Genomic DNA, 13,608 nt, shown 5'->3' on the forward strand with positions numbered 1-13,608 from the left:
AATAATTCAACAGCCCCCTCACCTCATCCCTCTCTACTGCCATTATAATCAGCATCTGAACAGGAATAAACTTGCCTTTTGAAGATGACTTTTGAGAATTCAAGGCAGAAAAATCCTTCTTTAGAGTATGGTTCCCATTCTTTTCCATTTTGTTGATTTTAATATCATAGTAGAAAATCATTCATGAACTGTCACATAAACATGTGAAAACTTATTTATTACAAAACATTTCCACATGGCATGAGCCTGACAGGAGGAAAGTTCACTGTATGAAGGAGTGTCACAAACATGAGAACCTCACTGTTCCCTGTGGAGCTGCTCCCAGGCCAGGCCATCTGGGTTGGAGGAACTCGGAGGCTTGTCTTGGTTTTAGCAGTGGTAGCCTTGGTGGAGGTCTGTTTTTGAAAGAGGTTTGTTTATTTCCTCACTTTAGGGGAGTGTAATGGCTAGCCCTTTGTGGACCACCCTTGTGATCCAACCAGCTATGAAGCCAGATGTGAGGAAGTTTTGTGGCAGAGCAGTGTTTTCACATTGCAGGATACAGTTCATGGTTATTATTGTAGAGAATACATAGAATTAGGAATTTTAGAGCTAGATGGAACACAGTGGCTCTTCATACATTGTCCCGTTGTATGAAGGGAAACCTGGGCTCCCAGAAATAGGTGAGTCACCCAGCGTCACACGAATGTGAAGGGGAGAAATTACCATGTTTAGCCAGTGAGTTACTTGGAATCGTTTGCAGATATATGAGAACACTTACCGTCTTGTCACCATTTTCAGAGTGCTGAGCCTAGAAAGGCTACTTACTTCTGCTTATTGGGGCTACTTGTGAAACATTTTTAAATTATAAGTGAGCCTGCAAGTTAATGCTCATGTTTGGTGTTTCTGTGCTGTCAAATTAGCATTCACATTTTATTTGGAAACATATGTTGGAAAAGTGTTTTGTTAAAGAAGATAAATTTTTAAAAAATTATTAGGAGAGAAATTTTTCAAAAATTATTAGGAAAAGAAAGCAAGCCCATTGTGTACGGAACTAAAAGCACATACACCATGACTACCATTGTCTTAATAAAAATAGCACTCTGTGCTGTGGCTGTCCCAGCCAGGCTGAAGGAAGGTGAAGGTCATTCCAAAGTAGAAAAGGATCTAGTTAAATATTACTTTGATAAATTGAATATGTTTAAAAATTTTTAGACTTCCAATGTGGATATAGGCTGACTGAGGAATTCTCCATGCTCACAGATTGGTGCATTGTATTATCAACGATTTAAAGAGTAAAGGGCAGTTTTGAAAAACATGACACCCCTCTCTGGCAGGCAGACTCTCACTCTCGCTCTCTCCCTCTCTCCCCTTCTCCCTCTCTCCCTCTCTTCCTCTCCCTCTCTCCCTCCCCCATGTTGGAAAACGAGGGTGTGATAGTGTAGGGTAAGGTAAAAACTATCAGGCTTTTCTGCCCTCCCGCCATTAGGATACATGATGGATCTGCAGGATCTGCAGTCCTGAATGCATGCCTGATGGCAGGCACCTGGAGTAGGGTGTGGGCATAGGTAGATGGGATTCATTTGGGCTGAGACTGGGCTTTTAAGGGCGGTGTCACAGGGACGCCAGCAAAAGCCGAAAGAGAAGCCGAGAGAGAAGCAGCAGAAGCCAAGAGAGAAGCCAAAGAAGCAGAAGCCGAGAGAAGGCCAGAGAGTCCAGAGTGAAGACCTGCTGGGGGCTGGGAGGCCTGCCAACCTCCCGGCCCCCCAGCGCCCCTGCCTGCCATGTACCTGGTAATCCCAATAAAAACCTGCAAAACCACTGAGGACTCTGACTCCTCCTTTACCCGGTCTGCATGGGATCCTAGAAAACCTGCTCAGTGTCCATTCCTGCCCCTACTTTTATGGATAAAAGTAAAAAACCTAGGTCTCATTGTCCTGATTCTCTTCCATGGAAGGGAAGACTTGGGAAGGAAAAGGAATGTTTTTCAGAAGTTGGCTTCTGTTTCTGGAGCCACACTATGTGGATGGAACCCTTCATAGGATCTACCTTTCAATGATTGTGGGTCTTTCATAATTTGGCATCAAAACTGGGTAATTTGTACACATCAAAGGGGGTAATTCTGATCATTGTATCAGGACAGTGGGCATGAGACAAACCAGGTAATGTAGTTGCCCTAATTTGACCAAGTTACCTTATCTTTGTGTTTCACAGTCTTCATGTGGTACACTGGGCATGATGACAACACTCACTTCTTAAGGTTTCGGACTAAGTGTGATAAAATATGGAACGTGTTTGGGATGTTGTTAGGCACATAACTATTCAGCAGAGTAGTTATTAAAAAATTACTATTTTTTTGTTGCCTTCATGTTCATTTATATTTTCATGAACTTCTTCCATTTTTGGTACCCACTCAAACAGAATTACATATTTTATCTAAGGCTTTGCTCAGATAGATGCCCTGACTGTAAAATTTAGTTAGCTACCCATACAGCTGAAACGTAGTTAGGTAATTAGCATCATGATCTTAGAAGGGTGTCATTGGGGCACTTGTTTATCAGGTTGTGGCTAGTTAATATGCACAGTCAAGAACACGGGTTTTTTCATAGGCGACCCTGAGCTGCAGGAATGGTGAGCTGGTTTAGTGGGTGGATGTGCCAAAACTGACATCCTCTTTTGCTTCTTTCATATTGGATTTCCTGACATAGAGACTTGTAGGATTGCTAGATTTAGGAAAATTCAAACAGAAACCAGAATGGAGAGACAGCACATCTTTTTTATTAAGTATGTCTCATGCAATATTTGGGGAATAGTTATACTAAAAATGTTATAGGACAGGGAGAGGGGCAGCCCAAGCCCCGCAAACCTGCCTATTCTAAATGGGTTCTGCCATCCGCCGCATCAACACAAAACATATGAGACTTTAATGGGAAGGAACTTTAATAAAACTAGGAAACAATACAGGAAAGGCAAAGAGTCTAGTTTCTAAATGAAGCACCCAAAGTTACCCGTCCCCTCGTGGGTAAAAGTCCATCCATATGGGATTGGCCCAGAGCAAAGCCCCAAAGCCTGCCACAAGTCTAAAGCATCTTCCAGTGGGGACCCACAGCAAAGGGTCAGAAATAACCAGGCAAGCCCGGAAGGAAAAGAGCAAAATCAACATCAAGATAAAAACTGCCATGGTCACCTCCCCACGGGTCTCACCCACATCTGTGTCACCCAGTCCACGACCAAAAGACAAGCGCAGTTTCTTCACGTGTCTCTAGGCTCCACGCTCCTCCTCCAGGTCTCCTGGCTCCATCCTGCTTCCTTCCTCAGTCTCCTCTTGCAGCTTCTCCTCTTCCTGCTCAGCTCCACCCTTCCTTGGGTGGGGCAGGGAACCTCCCCCTTTCCTGGAGACCACCCTGTTACAAAAATACATAGTTTGACTGAAATTTACTTTCTTTTTAGCATCTGTATTTCTCTGGCAATCCAGTTAAATAAGGAGACTTTTTGCCTCACTCAACATAACCCACATTTATATATATATATACACACACACAAGTGCCCCAATGCCCACCCTTCTAAGATCATGATGCTAATTACATAACTACATTTCAGCTATATGGGTAGCTGACTAAATTTTACAGTCAGGGCATCTATCTAGCAGATAAATAGTCCAGATCCTATTTGTAAATATTGTGGTGATTTAAAAAAAAACGGGCTGTGTTTTTCTACCCTCTGTTGTCATTGAAATTCGGAAGCTGTGACTGAGTAGCTAGCAGCCACTGGGTAACGCTAAGACCAAGGTAAGAAAAAATTCAGTCTGGTTTGCCACAGCAGCAAGAATTACTTTTGGTCTGTAGCAACTTTTTGGCTGTCAGGTTGGGTGAAGTTAGCACTTTTCCTTGGAGGGGAGTCCATTGGTTAAGGTGACTAAGCTCTGGCCAACTTAGAGAATTCTTAGTTTTATGATCAAATTACTTTAGTAATCATTTGGGGAAGGGGAGTTAATTTTGGCTCATTACATTTCACTTGTCAGTATAAAGGAAGTGTATTGTCATTAAGAGTGACCTTCATATGCTCTTCCCATAAGTCTCCTCTTCTTGTTTCTGGCTTGCAGTTGCGATGCCTAGAAAATGCTGGTGAGTTTTTTACCTTGGCCTTGGAACTCTGTCAGCCTTCAACTTGAACGGCACTGCATGCCTTTGGGAAATGCTGATGGGAAGATTAGAGGCTGTGGAAACCTGAGTGTCAGTTTGCGTTTTTTACACTCTGAGTATGATTCCTCTGTTAGTTGAGTCTCAGAGAAAAAGCTTCACCAGGTTAATGATACACTTGGTGAAATTAGTAATGGGAAATGAAGGTTGAGATTGTACTTACTAGAAGAGTAAGCCAGTACAAATGGATTTTGAACCAATACTGGCTTTTTAATTGCTGCCATTTAAAAAATTTATTGTACCCAATGAAAAGGCACAGGTGTCATGTTATCTTTTTTTTTTTTTTTTTTTTTTTTTGGTGGGACCCTTGCTGGTGGCCGGGAAAGGAACCAGCACTGCAGAGGCTGCGGGCAGCCTGGCAGCCCAGCGCTCAACCGCTGCGCCACCAGGGGAGGCCCAGGTTTCACGTTATCTTTAAAGAAAAATGTGCAGTGGTAAGAGTTTACTATCAGGCACAGATAGTGTGTGGGTGGCTTAGTTCAGGGAGAAAAATCTAATTAGATCTGTTTGTTCAAACTACCAGATTTGGAGAGCTGTATTTTATTTTTAACTGTTGACTTTCCAGAAAGTAAATTACTGATAATGTAAAGAGTCCTGCTAGTCACTAGGCTTTGGATGCTGAAAGTTATTTTGAAAAATTCATTCCTCTCCTTTCTGCCTCCAGCTGTCTGCTGTTCTCACTGCTTCTGTTAGTGACGCTGACTTTGGACACGGTTTTGCTCTTCCGGCTGTAACAAGCTTGTTAGTGTCTGAGGGTTGATTTGCATGACAGGTGGAATATTTGACCTAATCATTTTGCATGGCTTAGTGCTTGCAGGTGTCTGGTTGGATGAAGATTGACTATTAATTGTGGAAATTTTTACATTTTAAAGCAGTGATTCTCCATCTTGGCAGCAAGTGGCCTCACCTGAGGGCCCTTTAAAATGCACATTTCATGGTGAACTTAACATACGATATGCATGTGTTGATTTTAAGAGATGCACACCTGGAACGTTACGTAATGTTAAAATGCAGTGTTATTTCAGTAAAAAAAAATAAATTAATTAAAAAAATGCAGATGTCTGGATCCCAGCTCCAGAGAATTAGAGTTCGTTATCTGGGGTACAAAGCAGACACTCAGACTTTTAAGAGCTCCCCAGGTGATTCTGTAGCCAGGTGTGCATGTTATCCTTCGGTCTAATCTCCAAAATAGGATTCTAGTGGGTGCTGTTCAGTAGGGTATCCATGAGCCCTGTGCAGCTACTTAAAAAACATTTACATTAAATTGAGTTAATAGAAACTAAAAATTCAGTCTCTTTCTCACTGGCCACATTTCAAATGCTCAGTAGCCGCATATGGATCATGGCTGCTTATTGACACTGCAGATATAGAATGTTTTTCCAGCATGGCAGAAAGTTCTGTTGAACCGCCTGGATTAGGGTTGTTCGTAGAACGTCAACAAATCAGGAGGAACCGTGAACACTGAGAAGTCAGACACAGGAAGGACAGGCTGGGAATAGAGCTGCAGGACCTGCCAGTACTGAGGTACCTCAGACATTTTTAGCAGGCTTTTTCTCAATGGTCTTTGGCACCAGGAGCCGAGCAGCAGTTGGTGCAACGGATTATGTGTCGTGTCTTGCTGAAAGGCCCCATTTAAAGCAGGCTGGCCTGAAGGGTGTGATAAGAACTGAGGGTAGGAAAATGTGAACTCAGATTCGTCCAGGGGCGGGGAGGAGAGAATGCAGCTTTGTTCCTGGATTGCTGAGGAATGCTCTTTAGGGTCAGAGGCATAAATATTTAGGGTAAAACTAGGTAAGAGCAGGTTTTATCCCTTCTGCTGCAAAACACCTGCTTTAATTATTTTCCTTCCACACTCATCTCTAATACATGGGCGAGAAGGAAGGCCCTAGAATATATTCTGGTCAAAACAAAGTTCCATTGTTGACTCTCATTTTCTTGGCAAGGGATGGGTGGAAGAGTGAGCATTTGCACAGATAGTGGTTAAGAGAATGAAATCATACTAAATCATTGAGACATATACCATAAAAATCAAGGTAGAGTAATGGAAAAGAGAAAGGGTAGAAGAAAAATGATGTATACTGGTGGATATGGATTTTCTAAATGATGCTTTTCTTGGACAGGCCCATTTTGGGGAATCTGCCTAGAGTAGAAGTGAGAAACTCAGGTGGGGAGACTGTTATGGGGCCAACAGCTCATTCTGTACCCTCCAGGCTTTTTGCAGAGCCAATTCTTTTGTATTAGTATCTCTCTGGGGACAGATTCTGTTGCTTTCCTTGAGCCTACCAAAAAGAAAATGGGTGGGAAGAGCTCAAACAATGCACAAGTCAGGAGCATGCAGGTGACCACGGTGCCAGTCCTAGTAATTTATGAGGGCCTGGGCGTATGTGAGAATTTTTCCTATTTTGTCATTGTTGGTCACTGTGAAGTTTAGGTGCCTCTTGCAGGTTTCATTTCTCCTCTATGTGACACTTACCCAGTGAGTGTTCTTGACAAGGTTGTGTCTGTGTTTTGGCCAGGATCCATATCACCCATGGCACTGGCCAGCGTGCCTCTACACAATTACTCCAGCATTTTTATTTTGCAGAAGCTAGATAGGAAATAACTTTTTTAAAAAACAGAAAGAGGGAAAATTGGAAAAACCCAAAAAGAAATGCTAAGATGAGTAATAGGCAAGCATTGGTTAATCAGTATTTTCTGTAGCAGAAAGTCATCCTGGAACTCTTTTTTTTTTTTAAAGATTTATTTATTTATGCATATAAGAACTGGGTGCAGCCCAGAGATGCTGAGTAGGGGGTGAGAGGACTCACTAGAGACAGACTGGGGAGCAGAACAGGCACATGTACTGAAATACACAGCTGAGGGGAACAGTGGGCGAGACAAGAGAGGTCTGCTATGCCATGTGGGTCACCTCCCTGGCCAGCCTGGGGAATTGAAGTCAGGTTGTGGTGGCTGCAGACTGCTCCATAGTGCTACGTCTTAACCCCGTGCGCCACCAGGAAGGTCCCATCCTGGAACTCTTGAAGATGCTGTTGTTCCTCTCTTGCTTATGTATTTTGGAGATCTCTATAGATAGGATTTTAAAGGGCAGGTAGAAGATTTTGTTTTTGACCCCCCAAAAATTTGCACTCTGAAATACCATCTTTGAGTTCTTAGTGCACAATTGAAATTTTCTAGAAATAAGTAGACCACCTTGGTTTTTTGATAATGAGATTAAATTGCAGTGACTGAAGGACAAGCGTATGTAGATGTCATTTGTTTGGTGGTTTCAGACAGCTTCCAACCACATCACATCCCTGTTAAATATACTTTCCAGGCCCAGGGCCCAGGAATCTGTATTTGCAAATCCTAGATGATCTGGTTGAGCAGCCAAGTTTAGAACCACTGGCCTATCCTCACTTTTCAGATGAGAAAACTAAGGACTAGGCAGGGGAACTGATTCCCTTGAAGCTAGAAAGGGACTAGGCCAGGGACCAGATCCCTGTGATGGCCCCTTGTTGTCCAAGAACTCACCATGAAGTACTGTGTACTCTTCTTTCTGAAATCTGCTTCTTTTAATTGTTATTTTTTTATTTCTGGCATTATGTTGAATTATCTTTTATTCCCAGAGTGTTATTTTTTGCTGCATTATAAAGGGTGGCCTGTCACAGGTCCTACGTGTATACACAAGCTGGGTGTGCACTTTGAGGGTGGTCTCCGGGACCCTTTTCCTCAGATTGCAGTGTTGTGCATTATCTCATTTTGGTGTGGCGTCTTTGTGATTTAGTTTCCTCCCTCCCCTCACCATTACCCCCCCCCCAAAAAAAAATCCTGTCTCGATGTCTTTTTGGCTTCAGAATAACTCCAGATGGTACATTGTGTATAGGGAAAAACAACAGAATTTTTCACACTTTTCCATGAATTTTCCTATTTTCAATTTTAATGAAGTTATTAATCTCACAAAGGAGTAATTTTGTAAAGAGTCTAATCAATGAGCAAACACATTTGCTTACAGTATTTAATTCCATTGCAAAAAATGAAGAGTATTGTTGCTCCCATCTTTACATCATTTGTTACTCTCACAAATCATTAGCATCAGATACTAAAATAACAATCCAATTTCTTGAAATAAAAAATTAAGAAAACTTTTCAGTGCTTGGGCTTGACATTGAGAAATGAGTGCCAAAAATGAAATGGGATCAGTGATGTAATTGAAAGTACTTTGAGAAATACATGACTGTATACAAATATGTTATTGATTTTTTTTTTTTTCAGAGTTCTCTTGTCTTTATTTATTTTTTTTTTTTTATTGATTTTTAAAATCATAATTTGGACCAGAGAGCTGAAATGGTTTCAGATGATTAAGAGCTTTTCCAAAGAGCTTACATACAGAAATTCAGGATGTTTTGTACAGTTTTACTGAGTGTGGATTATTTATAGAAAATGTTCTTTACTTTGAAATGCTCTTTTCAATGTGATTTTTATAGTTGGATTTTTCTGGATCAAGGTGAGGACCTATGATCTTTTCTTTGAGTCTAAAATATTTTTAATCCTAGCTGACTTTCCTTAAGAATATGAGAGCACCTCAACATTAATCATTCACATAGTAACCCAGAGAGTCTGATTTTGCTAGGTCGATGAAACAGAGGATAGAAAACTCAGTTTTGGAGATTTTATAAACATATCTTTTAGTTCATAAAGTAATTAGGGGATCTTCTGTGGTAGTACTTCATTTTAGGGAGGGTTCACACAGAAAGGAAACAGGACATTTGAACTATCGTGAAACCACAGAAATGGTGAGTTCTTTAGAAAGGCAGGCTCTCTGGAAATTTCTAATAGGGAATAAAGACTTTTTTTCCTTAAGATTTATTTATTTATGAATACAAGAGCCTGGGTATAGGCCGGGGCGGGGGGGTGGTGTGTGTGTGGGTGTGTGTGTGTGTGTGTGTGTAGATTCACCAGAGACAGAGTGGGGAACAGAACAGGTGGATTGACTGAAAAACACTGCTGAGGGGAGCAGTGGGCGAGATGGAGAGGTCTGCTGCACGATGTGGGTCAGCTCCGGGGCTGGCCTGGGATCGAATTCATGCTGTGCGGCAGTGGCTGTGGATAGCTTCATAGTGTTGAGATTTAACCCCTTGCACCACCAGGGAGGCCTGGGAATAAAGCACTTTAAAATAATTGGATACTTTGATTAGTCTACCATGTTTGAAATTTTCCTCAGTAGTGAATGTGTTTGATCTAGTTTTGTGTTTATTGCTAGGTTGGGTAACTGCCTCAGTGCTGTAGTTGGGTGTGGACCTTCACACAGAATGTGGAGAATTTTTCCAGTGCTGGAAACCGAGTCATGTCATGATTATATATAAACTGCAGGCACAAAGTCAGAGCATCTTACTGAGATATGTGCCAGATGGGAGGCAATAAGGGCAGGTTTCTGAAGAAAGGTGTCTCTTGAAGAATGAGTAGGGTTAGTTGGAGGCAGGTGTGTGGTGTGTGTGAGGGTGTCCCAAGCAGAGGGGCCAGCATATACGAAACCATTGAAAGCACTTTTGGGACATATTCAGTGTGCTTTTGGGAAATGGTCTGTTACTGTGATCGCAGAGGGTGTATGTTGAGGATCAAAGGGAGCTGAGACAAGGGGAAAGGTCGCATATGCTGTGAAAAGAGGTTTTATGGAAAAGACAAGCGGGTGGATGTTGAAAGATTTTAATTTGCTTGTTTTTCAGAACTTACTTGAGCTCTAGTATGGAATTAATTTTAATAGGGAAAACTGTCTGAGTACGCAGTGATTTAGTCAAGAAAGGCTGAAGGACTAGTCAGGTCAGGGTTATAGTCTTTAATTTTGGTGGGGTCCAGAAAAATTGGTAATAATAAAACTGATAGGAAAAACTGAGTTCCCAAGGCATCCTAGTCTGTCCTGTCAGGGTTTACCATCTCTCCCACCTATCATGCACTGTGAAGAGTCTCTAAACCCATATGCAATGGTTGAAGATGGCACCCATTAGTATATGCAGGACATCGTAGTTTTCAAATACATTGTTTCTTGATTATTACTAGGTAGAAAAATGTTTCATTACCAATTAAATGCAATGTTTTCAAATATGGTCCACATTCTTGGTGAAGAACTGATGGTAAGTTGTCTAAGAATTTTTTGAAGAGCCGCATGTGAAGTACAATTTTGAACATCATATTTTAAAAAGTACAGCCATGTACTGAAAAAGTACAGCCATGTACCACTGAAATTAGTTCTCCTGAAAATTGACATTAGATAAAATTACTTCTTATTTTTCTTATCTAAATCCAGATTTTCCCATAAGACTTTGCGTATAGGCCCTTATAAAACAGACATTCAGCATTGCTGGTGAACATGGTCCTTTGGATTTTCTGGAGAAGAAATGTGGTACTTCAAGAACTTAAACATAGAGCTTCCATATGATCCAGCAATTCCACTCCTAGGTATTTACCCAAAGGACACAGAAACATCAATTCCAAAGAACACCTGCACCCCTATGTTTATAGCAGCACTATTTACAATAGCTAAGCTTTGGAAACAGCCCAAATGCCCAAAAATAGATGACTGGATCAAGAAGATGTGGTACATATACACCATGGAATATTACTCAGCATTCAAAAAAGATAAACACATGCAATTTGCAGCAACGTGGATGGCACTGGAAGGGATCATGCTCAGCTAAATAAGCCAAAAAGAAAAAGAAAAATACCGGATGGTCTCACTCATAGCAGGAATCTAGAAGACTTAAATAAGGGACCAGGAAAATGAATAACTATAAGAAAGTGAAAATCAAAATCAACAAAAAACTATGAACCAGAGACACTTTTTGGGGGTGGGGGGCGGGAGGGGAGGGATTGGGGTCAGAATGGGGGGTTTGCAATTGTATGGGGGAATATAAAAATAAAATTTATTATTTAAAAAAAAATAAAGTCTTATACAAGCCAGGAAAAAAAAAAATTCAGAATTTAAACAGGTTAATGTTGGGGGAGAGGCCCAGATTCAGCGCCAGTATAGAATATTTCCATGCATTTTCTGCTGAAACAGGAGGCCCTTACATCTTGCATCTAATTTTGGCTGCCGATAGAGTATCAAAGACACAAAAAGTTAATATAAACTCCCCCACATCATGAGCAAGTTACTGTCTTTTCTTGGAACACAAAGAAAGTGTCCTTCTTCCAGACTGATATAATCACAATGTCATGCTCTTTCTCACAACACAACTGTGGGGAATTACAGAGAAAGAGCAGTTAATGGTGCCATCCAGATCCTGAAAAGAATGAGACTCAATGTAGGGGAATTGGGCAGTAGACAGAGCACACATATTTTTAAATAACTGTAATTAATATAGGCATGACTCATCTGAAGTTAAAAGACTTCAAATATGAAGATTGGATTTTAAAAGTAACAGAGAATGATTATTCACATTATAAAATGACTCATTCCTTGTCAAAGGACTTATCTTCTTATTAAGAGGATAGTCACTTGGTGCACTTGGGTACTGGTCTGCTCATTGTTTTATGTTTTTTTTTTTAATAAGATTTATTTATTTATGCATACAACAGCTGGAGCATAAGCCAGAGGTGGGGAGTGTGTGTGAGAGGATTCACCAGAGACAGAGTGGAGAACAGAAAAGGCAGATTAACTGAAATACACTGCTGAGGGGAGCAGCGGGCAAGACAGGAGAGGTCTGCTGCGCCTTGTGGGTAGCTCCCTGGCCGGACACCAAACTGGTACTGCGGTGGCTGTAGATAGCTTCATAGGTTGTGCTTAACCCCTTGTGCCACCAGGGAAGCCCCTGTTTTGTGTTTCAATTGAATCAGAATGCCCTGCAGTGTGGTGTCTTAAAAAATTATGACCTATGATATGACCCAGGCTAAATAAATAAAATAAAAAGGTCATGTTCAGAGAAAAATTGTACACAAATATTCATAGCAATTTTATTTATAGTAGCCCCAAACTGGAAGCAACTCAAATGTCCATCAGGGGTAAATAGATACATAAACTCTGTTCTATCTGTACCATGGTGTATTTATTCAGCATTAAAAGAGAATTGAACTATGGTTATATGCAACAAAAGGATTGAATCTCAAAATTTCGCAAGGGGAAGAATTTAGACAAAAAGAGTTAAAACTATTTATTTCATTTATATAGAAGATAGAAACTAATCTATAGTAACTGCAGATCTGAGATGGGGGCGGTGAGAATAAGGAAGGGCAGACTAGGAGGAATGGACAACAGAGGAGCATGAGGAAACTTCCTGTAGTAGTGCATATGCTCGTGTTTGTGTTGTTTGTTGTAGTGATGGTCACAGGTGTTGACATATCAAAAATTATCAAATAGTTTTATTTATGTACAATTTATTTATTATACATCAACTGTACTTCATTAAGTCCCCTCTCCAGTTGTGTGCTGGTGCACCACTCTTTGTATCCAGTCAACCACTCTGAGTCAAGACGGAGGACAGGAATGGACCAGCAGTTATCATCCAGGTGGGGAATGCCATGCTCCTCGGGAGGGAGCGGAAGACTACAGGGAAGTCCTCCTCTGGGGCTTGAAAACTGAATGGGAGGGGCGTATTTCAGGGGGCATGCAGAGTCTGGGAACTGAAAGGGGTTGAGGTGTCTGGAATGAGGGTGTGTCAGGGTTTGTGGCACAGGATGAGACATGGATGAGTGGGGAGCAGGGAACATTGTGCTTGTCATGTAGTTCGAAGCTTTTGGTTTTTAAAGCCCAGGACATCTTTGGTTTACCAACCATCTCTGGTACTTCTCAGCAGGAGAAAAACAACCAACTCAGGCCCTTGCCCATATCTGGGAGGCAACAATCTGAGGTTTAGAGCTCATGGAGCCCTTACAAGATGCTGCTCTCCATTCTGTCCAAGGAATGTTCTAGCCAGAAAGAACCTTCTTTCCCAAGGGGGGGAAATCTATCTTGCCAGACAGCTTAGCTTTATCCAAGAAACTGCACACTACATTGGAATCCTACCTGTACAAATACTTAACATTTCTTATTTAAAAAAATCAAGTGTTCTTTGTAGAAACTAAGGAAAATATGGTTTCCTTAACAAAAATAAGAACATTTAAATTGCTTTTAATCCCATCACCCAGTGTTAACTACTTTTAAGAATTTGCATGTACCCATTCCAGTTAAATGTACCCTCTCAAAAGAAAAATCATAATATGATTATATTGCCACCTGCTATTTAATCTGAGTGTCACCCAATATTTTACATAAATGTATAAAATAATCATTGTTTGATGAACAAGAGTCTACATATCATGTCCATGATTTAGCTAACCAAATTCCTTTTGGGTACTTTTTTTGTTATGAAATGTTTTAAATTCTGGGAAAACCAAAATTTTATTTAAAAACTGGTAAATCAAAAAATGTATAATTATTATATTCAAGCATGTATTTCTTAGCTTACATTGCAGAAAAATT

Source organism: Talpa occidentalis, unplaced genomic scaffold (assembly GCF_014898055.3).
Source record: "Talpa occidentalis isolate TD23 unplaced genomic scaffold, MPIMG_talOcc4v2.1 talOcc4.5, whole genome shotgun sequence".
Classification (NCBI taxonomy): domain Eukaryota; kingdom Metazoa; phylum Chordata; class Mammalia; order Eulipotyphla; family Talpidae; genus Talpa; species Talpa occidentalis.